Below are 8535 nucleotides of genomic sequence, written 5' to 3'. Positions count from 1 at the left end.
GCTAGCTTACTGTGAGCTAATTCATTCTTACATATCACCAAGAAAAGTACATAAAACTCCTTTCTAATAATAACAAATAAATATGAAATATTACTTAACTGCTAAATGCTATGCAGTAGTAGAAAAGAAACTTAGTGAACCACAGCCTAGACTGTGAATTGGTAACAATTATTGATATGTATGTTTGCTTTTCTGTTTTTTATCTACAAGATACACATTTACACATGAAGCTCAACTTTATTTGCATTTCTTCCCTTATTAATTGATGAGTAATGGTAAAAAAAAAAGTGGATTTATTTTTTTTGTCACACTAACTTGAGATAATGTGTGGTGAAAAGAAATACCTGTGTGTCTGGTAAGTGAAGGCTGATGTGTGCATTCATTTCACCACTTGATACAGTCATCAAGTGATGAGTGCACATATTTGAATGAGCCCTTTTCCCCAAGTGCTTCTAATTAGGCTTTATTTCACAGCCCAGAAGATTAAGGCTGAAATCCTGTGTCCACTTACTTGAAAGGAAGCCCCACTAAACTTAATGCGACTTCCTTCCAACAAGCAAATATTTGACACCTTGTGTTACTTTAGAGACTTTGTTTACCCAGTGTGCTCCTGGTTATTCTAATTCACCGGGTGTTCCCCCTCATGTCACTTAAACCCTGTGTAGTTGAAGAATGCTTCCTTTTATCGAGACATAATGTCTGGCTTGTGTTTTTCCAGAGGGAAGTGCATCTCAGTATTCAAAAGGAGAATGATGAGCTTGCATTTCCTGCAGGAAGCTTTCATTTTAGCAAATAACATGTCAGAACGATCACAAAGCAATAGGAAGCCATGACTGACTATCGCTGTGCTAAAATGGTTTGACGTAGAGCACTACCAGTCCCCTCGCATTACAGCTCTCCCCTGCACTCCCCAAGGCCACTTACTGACACCCAGCATACATCCAACTTGTTTTGTTTTGTTTTTGTGGTCAAGCACAAAGCAACCCCTACCCTTGATCCTCAATATCCTAGATTCTCCTGGCTCAGAGGCTGTTGCCCGTGAGTGTGGAAGTAAGCTTTATTCAAGGCTTGTGGTGGCACAGGTCAGACTATAGTGTCCAAGAGCAACAACAGGGGATGGAGACCAGACAAAAGCTACAGAGATGTCTTTAATGACTGGTCACATCCTTCCCACCACCTTTTGAATGTGAGAAGGATGTGCTCACTTGCAAGACTCTCTCTGCCCATGCACTTGGAGGGTCATGCTTCTCTGAGGGGTGTGGGTCTGTTGGCAATGATGAAGGGGGGACAAGGGTCGGCTTCTCTTGCTCCGTCTCTCCAGTTGTCTGGACTCCCCTTCCAGCTGACTAATGCCCTCCCGCATTACAAGGGAATCTCTCCACTCAATGGATAAGGCTAAAACTACTTTCAACTCAAGTCAGGGTATTACTTTCTGCTGAATTTGGAAAAAATATTGCATTGTGCTAGAATTAATATAATTCATTATTTATGATGCCCCGTTGTGGGTTTTTTTGTTTTTAATTCAAAGTGCCTTTTTGTTCTTATTGCTTTTTATAGCATTTCTAAAGAAGGATAATGATATTTTAATATGTTCTTTCAGCAAAAGTGCCCTATATAACTAGCTTCCGCTGTCTCCCTGAAGTCTAAAAGCATGTTCCTGTAAGAACTTTTGTTTGTTTGCTTTCTTTATGTAATAGTAGAAACTCGCCCTCTAAATGAAAGCTGGATTTGTAATCTGATGGAAAGTGACAGCCCAATATATTTTGCTACCTGAAGCAGAGGGCAAGTGCTGACCCTGCCTCTCCTTGCTAGGGTCAGCACTTTAAAAAGTCTTGCCACACTACTCACACACCTGACCCTGCCTTCACCTATAATTACTCCATAGGTGTCATCTGAAGCAAATCACTTCACTTATCCATCACATCACCTTTCACATGCATGCATTCAATGCCATACTGGAAAATAAAATTCCATGTAGGGTGTTCACACAAACACACTTCATATATTGCACCTGGATGTCATGCCACCACCAGCTACAATGTCAATCTGCATGCAAAGCAGCCTAACATGTACATAGAGAACCTCTATCTAAGAGGGGGCCCTTGATTGTTCCAGAATTCCCTTGTAACAGGAGTCACTGTACATGTGTAGGCCAGAATGCAGATTGGGCTAAGTTGCATGCTGGCACAGGAAGTGTTTGTGCATATGGCTGATACGTGCATTGGTGGGATGTGTAGTACCAAGTATGACTCCATCTCTGTTTTGGTGCTTGAACTTTGAGACGAAATCTGAGATGAAAAAGAACTCCCCTCCTGTCTCTCCTCACAGTCCCACCTACCTTACTGGCAGCAGCTGTGGGAACATCATGCTCCTCCCTTTCCCATCCTTCCTGGAAATTTAAGCACTGTTTGGGCCATATTGCTTGTGCCAGCCATGCTGAGAAATATCTCCTAGCATCCCTTGAGCAGACAGCATTTGCATAGTAGTGTTTCATCCACTATGAAGGGGAGGGGAGAGATGAAAGAGGAGGTAAAGGAATGGAGAAACACAAAACACCCCCATTTCTTGTGGTCAAAGAAGAGTTAGCGGCAGCAGAAAGGGCTCCTAACACAGCAGCAGTCAGGTAAGAGGTTTTGGAGACTCATTGAGCTGGAGGAGGAGGCTACTGAGTGAAGATTTCAGCAGGAATCTGAAATGAGTAACAGTGACACTGTCCCACTGTTACTTAAACAGTGGTGTCTTAAGTAGCACTTCAGAGACAACTATTGTATGTCACATTTTCCTCCGGTGGCAACATGTGTTATTATCTGCATTCAGAAATGTTCTTGTATCTAATTCCCCACAGGTCTTGATCATAATCTAGTCTATCCAGTTATGTGTGACTTTTATGGATGACTTCATCAAAAGCCAGATGCTCTCTTCCACTGGAAGAGTACCCAGAGGGGAAGGAAACAATTCACAATGTACAGAGCTTTGAATTTGTAGCCATTTAGTGCTTATTTCCCACCGCATATCTAGATTCATGAACAAACACATCTACTAGGGATTAAAATGTATCACAATTAAGATCCCTGCAGGTATATTCAGGAATTCCTAACCCATCCCTCCAGATTGTGTCCATCTACAACCTTGCCCATATCACTGATTTCAGTGGGACTTAAAGATTACATAACTTGTGCTGGGTTGCACTTCGGCAGCAATCGTAACCATATTTGCCCTTGATCCTAAATGTCATGGGAGTCCTGTGGATATACACAGGAAACTGGGTATCTTGCAGTTTCTAATACACTTGTGTTCCTGTATCTGGGACTGCACCTGGATAACTGTGAGCCTGATTTGCATGTAAAACTAAGCTATGTTTGTTTAACAAACCAGAGTTAATGACAAGTGATTCCATGGACAACCTAACAAACTGTGGCTTGTTTTGTTTTCTAACCACTTTTGCCTCTACCCATTGATTCAGTTCATGGTTTGTTGGCAGTAGACAAACCATTGTTCAGCCAATGGGTAGGATTCACACAGGTCACTAAGCTGTTCATGGTTTATAGTCCATAGCTTAGCTTTAATGTGCAAACCAGGTCACAGGGCATTTGGACATAGGGAAGGAAAATAAACAGCTTTTTGAAGCAGTCTATAACATTGTTATCATTGCCACACAGTGCCTAGATCAGCCTTTCTCAACCTGTGGGTCCTCAGATGTTGTTGAACTACAACTCCCATCGCCCTAACTAGCAAGGCCAGAGCTCAGGGATGATGGGAGTTGTACAGTGGTGTCTGTCTGTGGAGAATTGTCTTTGTGCTCTTTGTTCTTGCAACCTTAACGAATGCTGCATTTTGGCAGAAGGGGGACTGGTTATGCTGTCCAATGACGTGTCAGCTAGCTGCCCTGCCTCCCCACCTCCTCCTTCTAACACCACATAACTCTGCTGTTCTCCTGTCTCAAAGCTGCTATCTTCCTCAAAGCCCTGCTGTAATTTGAGACTCTCTCTCTCCTCTCTCTGGAAGCTACAGGAGAAAGGGGGATGATCTCCACCATTCCTCCTCCTCTCCCTCATCCTCTTCAGTCCAGTCCCTAACATCATTAGTAGAAACCGCACTTGCTAACCCTCCTAACATCTGGATATATTTATCCAGCTGTATCTGCTGCTGGTTCCTCACTGCCACACATCCTCACTGCCACACATCCACACAGGCCTATTGCTCCTTGGTCCTATTAGCTGTGTGAGGAAACCATGCTCCAGGGGGGGGAGTCCTTTTCCTGGACCGCTAAAGTCTCCTAGCCATAAGAGTTTAGCTAAAGAACTTTTTTTTAAACTTTTCAACTGATGTGTTGGGTGCTCACCAACATCCCACACCTCTTAATCCCTACCTACTTGGAAGGTCCATAGGGTCAGTGGCAGAGCACATGTTTGACATGCAAGAAGTACCATGTTCTGTCCTTGGCATCTCCAGGCAGCTATGGCTTGGGAGGACTCTGCTCTGAAACCTGGAAAACCACTGCCAGTGAATTCAGACCAGGGATAAGGCGGCTGTGGTCATCCAGATGTTATTGAACTCCGCCTCCCATCAACCTTGGCCAGTATAGCCAATGGTTGGGGACCTGTAGTCCAACACAGTTAGTTCAGCTGGTTAGAACATGGTGCTTATAACGCCAAGGTTGCAGGTTCAATCCCTGCATAGGGCAGCTGCATAATCCTGCATTGCATGGGGTTGGACTAGATGACCCTCAGGATCCCTTCCAACTATATAATTCTATGATTCTGTGAACATATGGAGGGCTCCCATAGTGCAGGCAAAACTAAGCTAGCTGGACCAGTGGTTTGACCTGGCATAAAGCTGCTTCCTTTGGAATCAAATGTATTGTGTTTGTGTCTTGTCTAATAGTTCATTTATTTGTGTGGAAGAAGGTTTTTAAGAATCACACCGGCAGTGAAATTTATATATCAAATCAATTAAAAATTTCACTATCTCTAAAAAGACATTTTTGCCTTTTTTATATGTTGAAACCAAGTTAGTGCACCATTCCAAATAAACATTTTCCAAATAAAGGACTCCACTTTTAAAAGTGCATTTCAGATTTTGTTGCGACCCTGCTAATTTCTCTCTAATTATCCAATGTTTCAGGCCACATGAGCGTGCCACATATAGAAAGCAGGAGGAAGCAAAGCTAACAGCAAAGATACCTTTGGGACTCTGTCAACAGAGCAAGTGTTTAAATAGCAGACAAACCTTTGGTAAAGTTTGAAAAAGACACCAGAGTAAGTGAGGAATCCTAATTGGTGAGGGAATTCCCTCCTGATAGCAATTAAGATGGTTCATTGGCCTTAGTTCTTTAATTTTATTTTCTGACTTAAAATGCTCCAGCAGTACCGTATTTTTCGCTCTATAATATGCACTTTACCCCTCCTAAAATGTAAGGGGAAATGTGTGTGCGTCTTATGGAGCGAATGCAGGCTGCACAGCTATCGCTGAAGTCAGAAGAGCAAGAGGGATCAGTGCGCACCAATCTCCCTTGCTCTCCTGGCTTCAGGGATAGCCCTGCAAAGCCTCCTGAGTGAAGAGGGAGGAGCGCTCCCTCTTCGCTCAAGAGGCTTTGCATTGCTTTCTTGTTTCTTGTTTTCCTCCTCTAAAAACTAGGTGTGTCTTATGGTCGGGTGCATCTTATAGAGAGAAAAATACGGTATATTGTTATGGCATTCTCAATGCATTCTAAGCTTCCCTGCCTCCATCTTCACATCAGCTCAGACATGTTACCTCTCTGTATTTCAGTCTAGTTCCTAATTCAAAAAGTGTGTTCAGAGACAGGAATTCAAAAATAAGGAAAGCCAAGTCTACCTTTTTATATGAAGGACCATAAATATTAATGTTTACTAAATGGAAAAACATGTTGCAGGCCACAGATGTGATTTGTCTGTGGGGTTTCAAAAGGCTAACTTTAACACCATACTGCTGCCTCACACAGTTTAATTTTTTCAGGTATTTTTTGCTTCAAAGACATGTTTTCAGTTCATACTACTCTGTACCTACCACCATACTCTTCCATTATCTTTGTCAATCCTTATAAAAATCAAACCTAAGCATTGAAGTGAATGCCTACTACCAAGTTTCTCAGTTCCATTTTCAATATTCTGCCCTTTGGACCGCACCACAGCATGGTATGACATCCCCAGGAGATCACCAGATTAAATATGTTCTGTCCAAAACTTTAACTCCCAGCAAGAAACACTGGTGCTGAAAGAGAAAAACTCCAATTCAGCACTGAAAGAACTGTGTATCAAGAGAAAGCTGGTTTGTCTCAGGATGTGTACTGCAGTTTGGCTTTTTCCTGACAGGCTGTTGTTTTTGAAATGGCAAGTCCTCACAGCTCAAATATTGTTAGAATTTCAAGAACCTCAGTTTAGTGCTGTTTTCTAGTCCTCATGTTTGAAAGTGTACAGTGGTACCTCGGGTTAAGTACTTAATTTGTTCCGGAGGTCCGTACTTAACCTGAAACTGTTCTTAACCTGAAGCACCACTTTAGATAATGGGGCCTCCTGCTGTCACCGCGCCGCCAGAGCACGATTTCTGTTCTCATCCTGAAGCAAAGTTCTTAACCTGAAGCACTATTTCTGGGTTAGTGGAGTCTGTAACCTGAAGCGTATGTAACCTGAAGCATATGTAACCCGAGGTGCCACTGTATTTTGAAACATTGAGCGCATACAGTAAAGTCAGAGTAGGGTGCTCTCCATGGTTCTGATTGACCTAGACAGTAGAGGTAGAACTTTGTGCCAAGAGAAAATTAGGGGAAGCAAGCTCTATTAGGAGTTTTTTTAAAAAAATATATTCCAGAAACTAATTTCTAACATGTTATGCAGATTGTGTGTGTGTGTGTGTGTGTGTGTGTGTGTGTGTGTTCAAATAAAAAAAATCGTTTTCCTGGAAGAATAAAATTTGAAAGATTAATCTCTAAGAAATAGGTAAAGAAGCTAGAGGACAGCTAAAACACAAAACACATTTAGCCTCTTCTGTCAAATGCAACTTTGAAGATTATCCTCTCACAAATAATCATTACTTTTTAAAAAGCATATCCTGTCATAAAAAGGAAATGTTTGAAAGGGCAAAGTGTATTTGAAAAAAATACATTGATGAATTAGCTTTTAGGAAATGACAATAAAATGTAGGCTGCATTTGAATAGAACCGAGTGAATTGCTGGCAGGTTTCCATAGCTGGAAAATACTAGCAATCTCTCTGCTTTTACAAATTACTGCCAATCAGATCTTCATAGATGACCAAGCACAACTCCATTCATTTGAAAGGGGCTCACAGAGTGTAGATTCAATTGGTGGGCAGAGCTTCTGCCCAAAGATCCAATGAAAGGAAAGGTTACAGTAAAGCAGTAGTGCTGGCTGACTACATCAACAGGGGTACAGAATAGTGCAATGGGACCAGGGTAACAAGCCTTTCCCCATGCATTAAGAAATACTGATGAAACCTCTTAGTGGAAACATTTGCACTAACAGTGGACTTCCTATGTCGGTGTAAGGAGCGATCATGGGTTGGCTGTAGGGGATAGAAATGCATCAAAACTTAATTACATAACTGATTTCTATCAGTGTGATGTGCATTGTGTGCAAGCTTAAAAAGTCATAGGACAGCAGAGAAGTCCAGCAGGGAGATGTTCTTGCTGGTGTATTATACCTTCCTTGAAGATCTTATGAGCCAGCTGAGCATTGCTTCTGCAAGGTAAATGACTCCTGGGGAAAGAATTGCTTGTCTTGTAGAACCATGGCAACCATTGCACAGTCCCATTAGGCAAACTGAATTCAAAACAAATAATGCTTTTAAGGAATACTGTCATGTTATCTTTCATGGCTGACAAGTCAATCAGTACAATTCAGTCAGTAATAAAAATAATTAGCATCCTTTCCTTAAACATATGCAGAATGTCTTCAACCTGCTGGTTTGGGGAATGTAGGAGGTAGTGAAGTTGTTGCCCTTTTTTAGCTGTCTGAGATATTAATAGCTTGTATCTGACTTGCTTCTCTTTAAACACAATGGAATGCCTTGTGCAACATGATACATGGATTCCATTAAGCCTTACAGCACACCACCAAAAAAAGAAAAGAAAAGAAAATGACCCTATATTGTATTCTTCACCAATGGAAAAAGTGTCCAAGGGCAAAAAAGGTTGTGGCAGTGTAACTGTGTTCAATAAAAGAGAAGTGGAAAAATACTTGGACATAGGTTTTGTGCATGGAGTGTGTGTGTATTCTGTAATATATACCAATATTGTTTTATGAGTGTCCCCAAATGCAAAAATGTTAACTAAAGAAATGAGTGCAAAACAAAAAAAAATTCCTTGTAAAGGTTTCACAATTACAGTTTCAAAGTGCTTTTTGCTTCAAGGGTCTCAAAGGCTGTGGTAGTTTCGGAATACAAGGATTCCAGTTCACATTGGAGATAAAAGGATACTGCATTGTCATCAGGTTTGGCCCCATGCTTTGACAACTTTGAGGTCCAGCACCAAGGGCCTTCTGGCGGTTCCTTCACTGTGA

General features: G+C 41.6%; 1 non-coding gene across 1 annotated transcript; it reads left to right on the top strand.

The window, feature by feature from the left end:
- The first annotated feature begins 4610 nt into the window (after positions 1-4610).
- Positions 4611-4684, top strand: TRNAI-UAU (transfer RNA isoleucine (anticodon UAU)). Its single transcript has one exon. It is a non-coding gene; the product is annotated as a tRNA-Ile (tRNA).
- Positions 4685-8535: the final 3851 nt, after the last annotated feature.

Source organism: Podarcis raffonei, chromosome 9 (assembly GCF_027172205.1).
Source record: "Podarcis raffonei isolate rPodRaf1 chromosome 9, rPodRaf1.pri, whole genome shotgun sequence".
Taxonomy (NCBI): Eukaryota; Metazoa; Chordata; class Lepidosauria; order Squamata; family Lacertidae; genus Podarcis; species Podarcis raffonei.
Note: the sequence above shows the minus strand (reverse complement) of the source record. Positions and strands in the feature narration are given on the sequence as shown.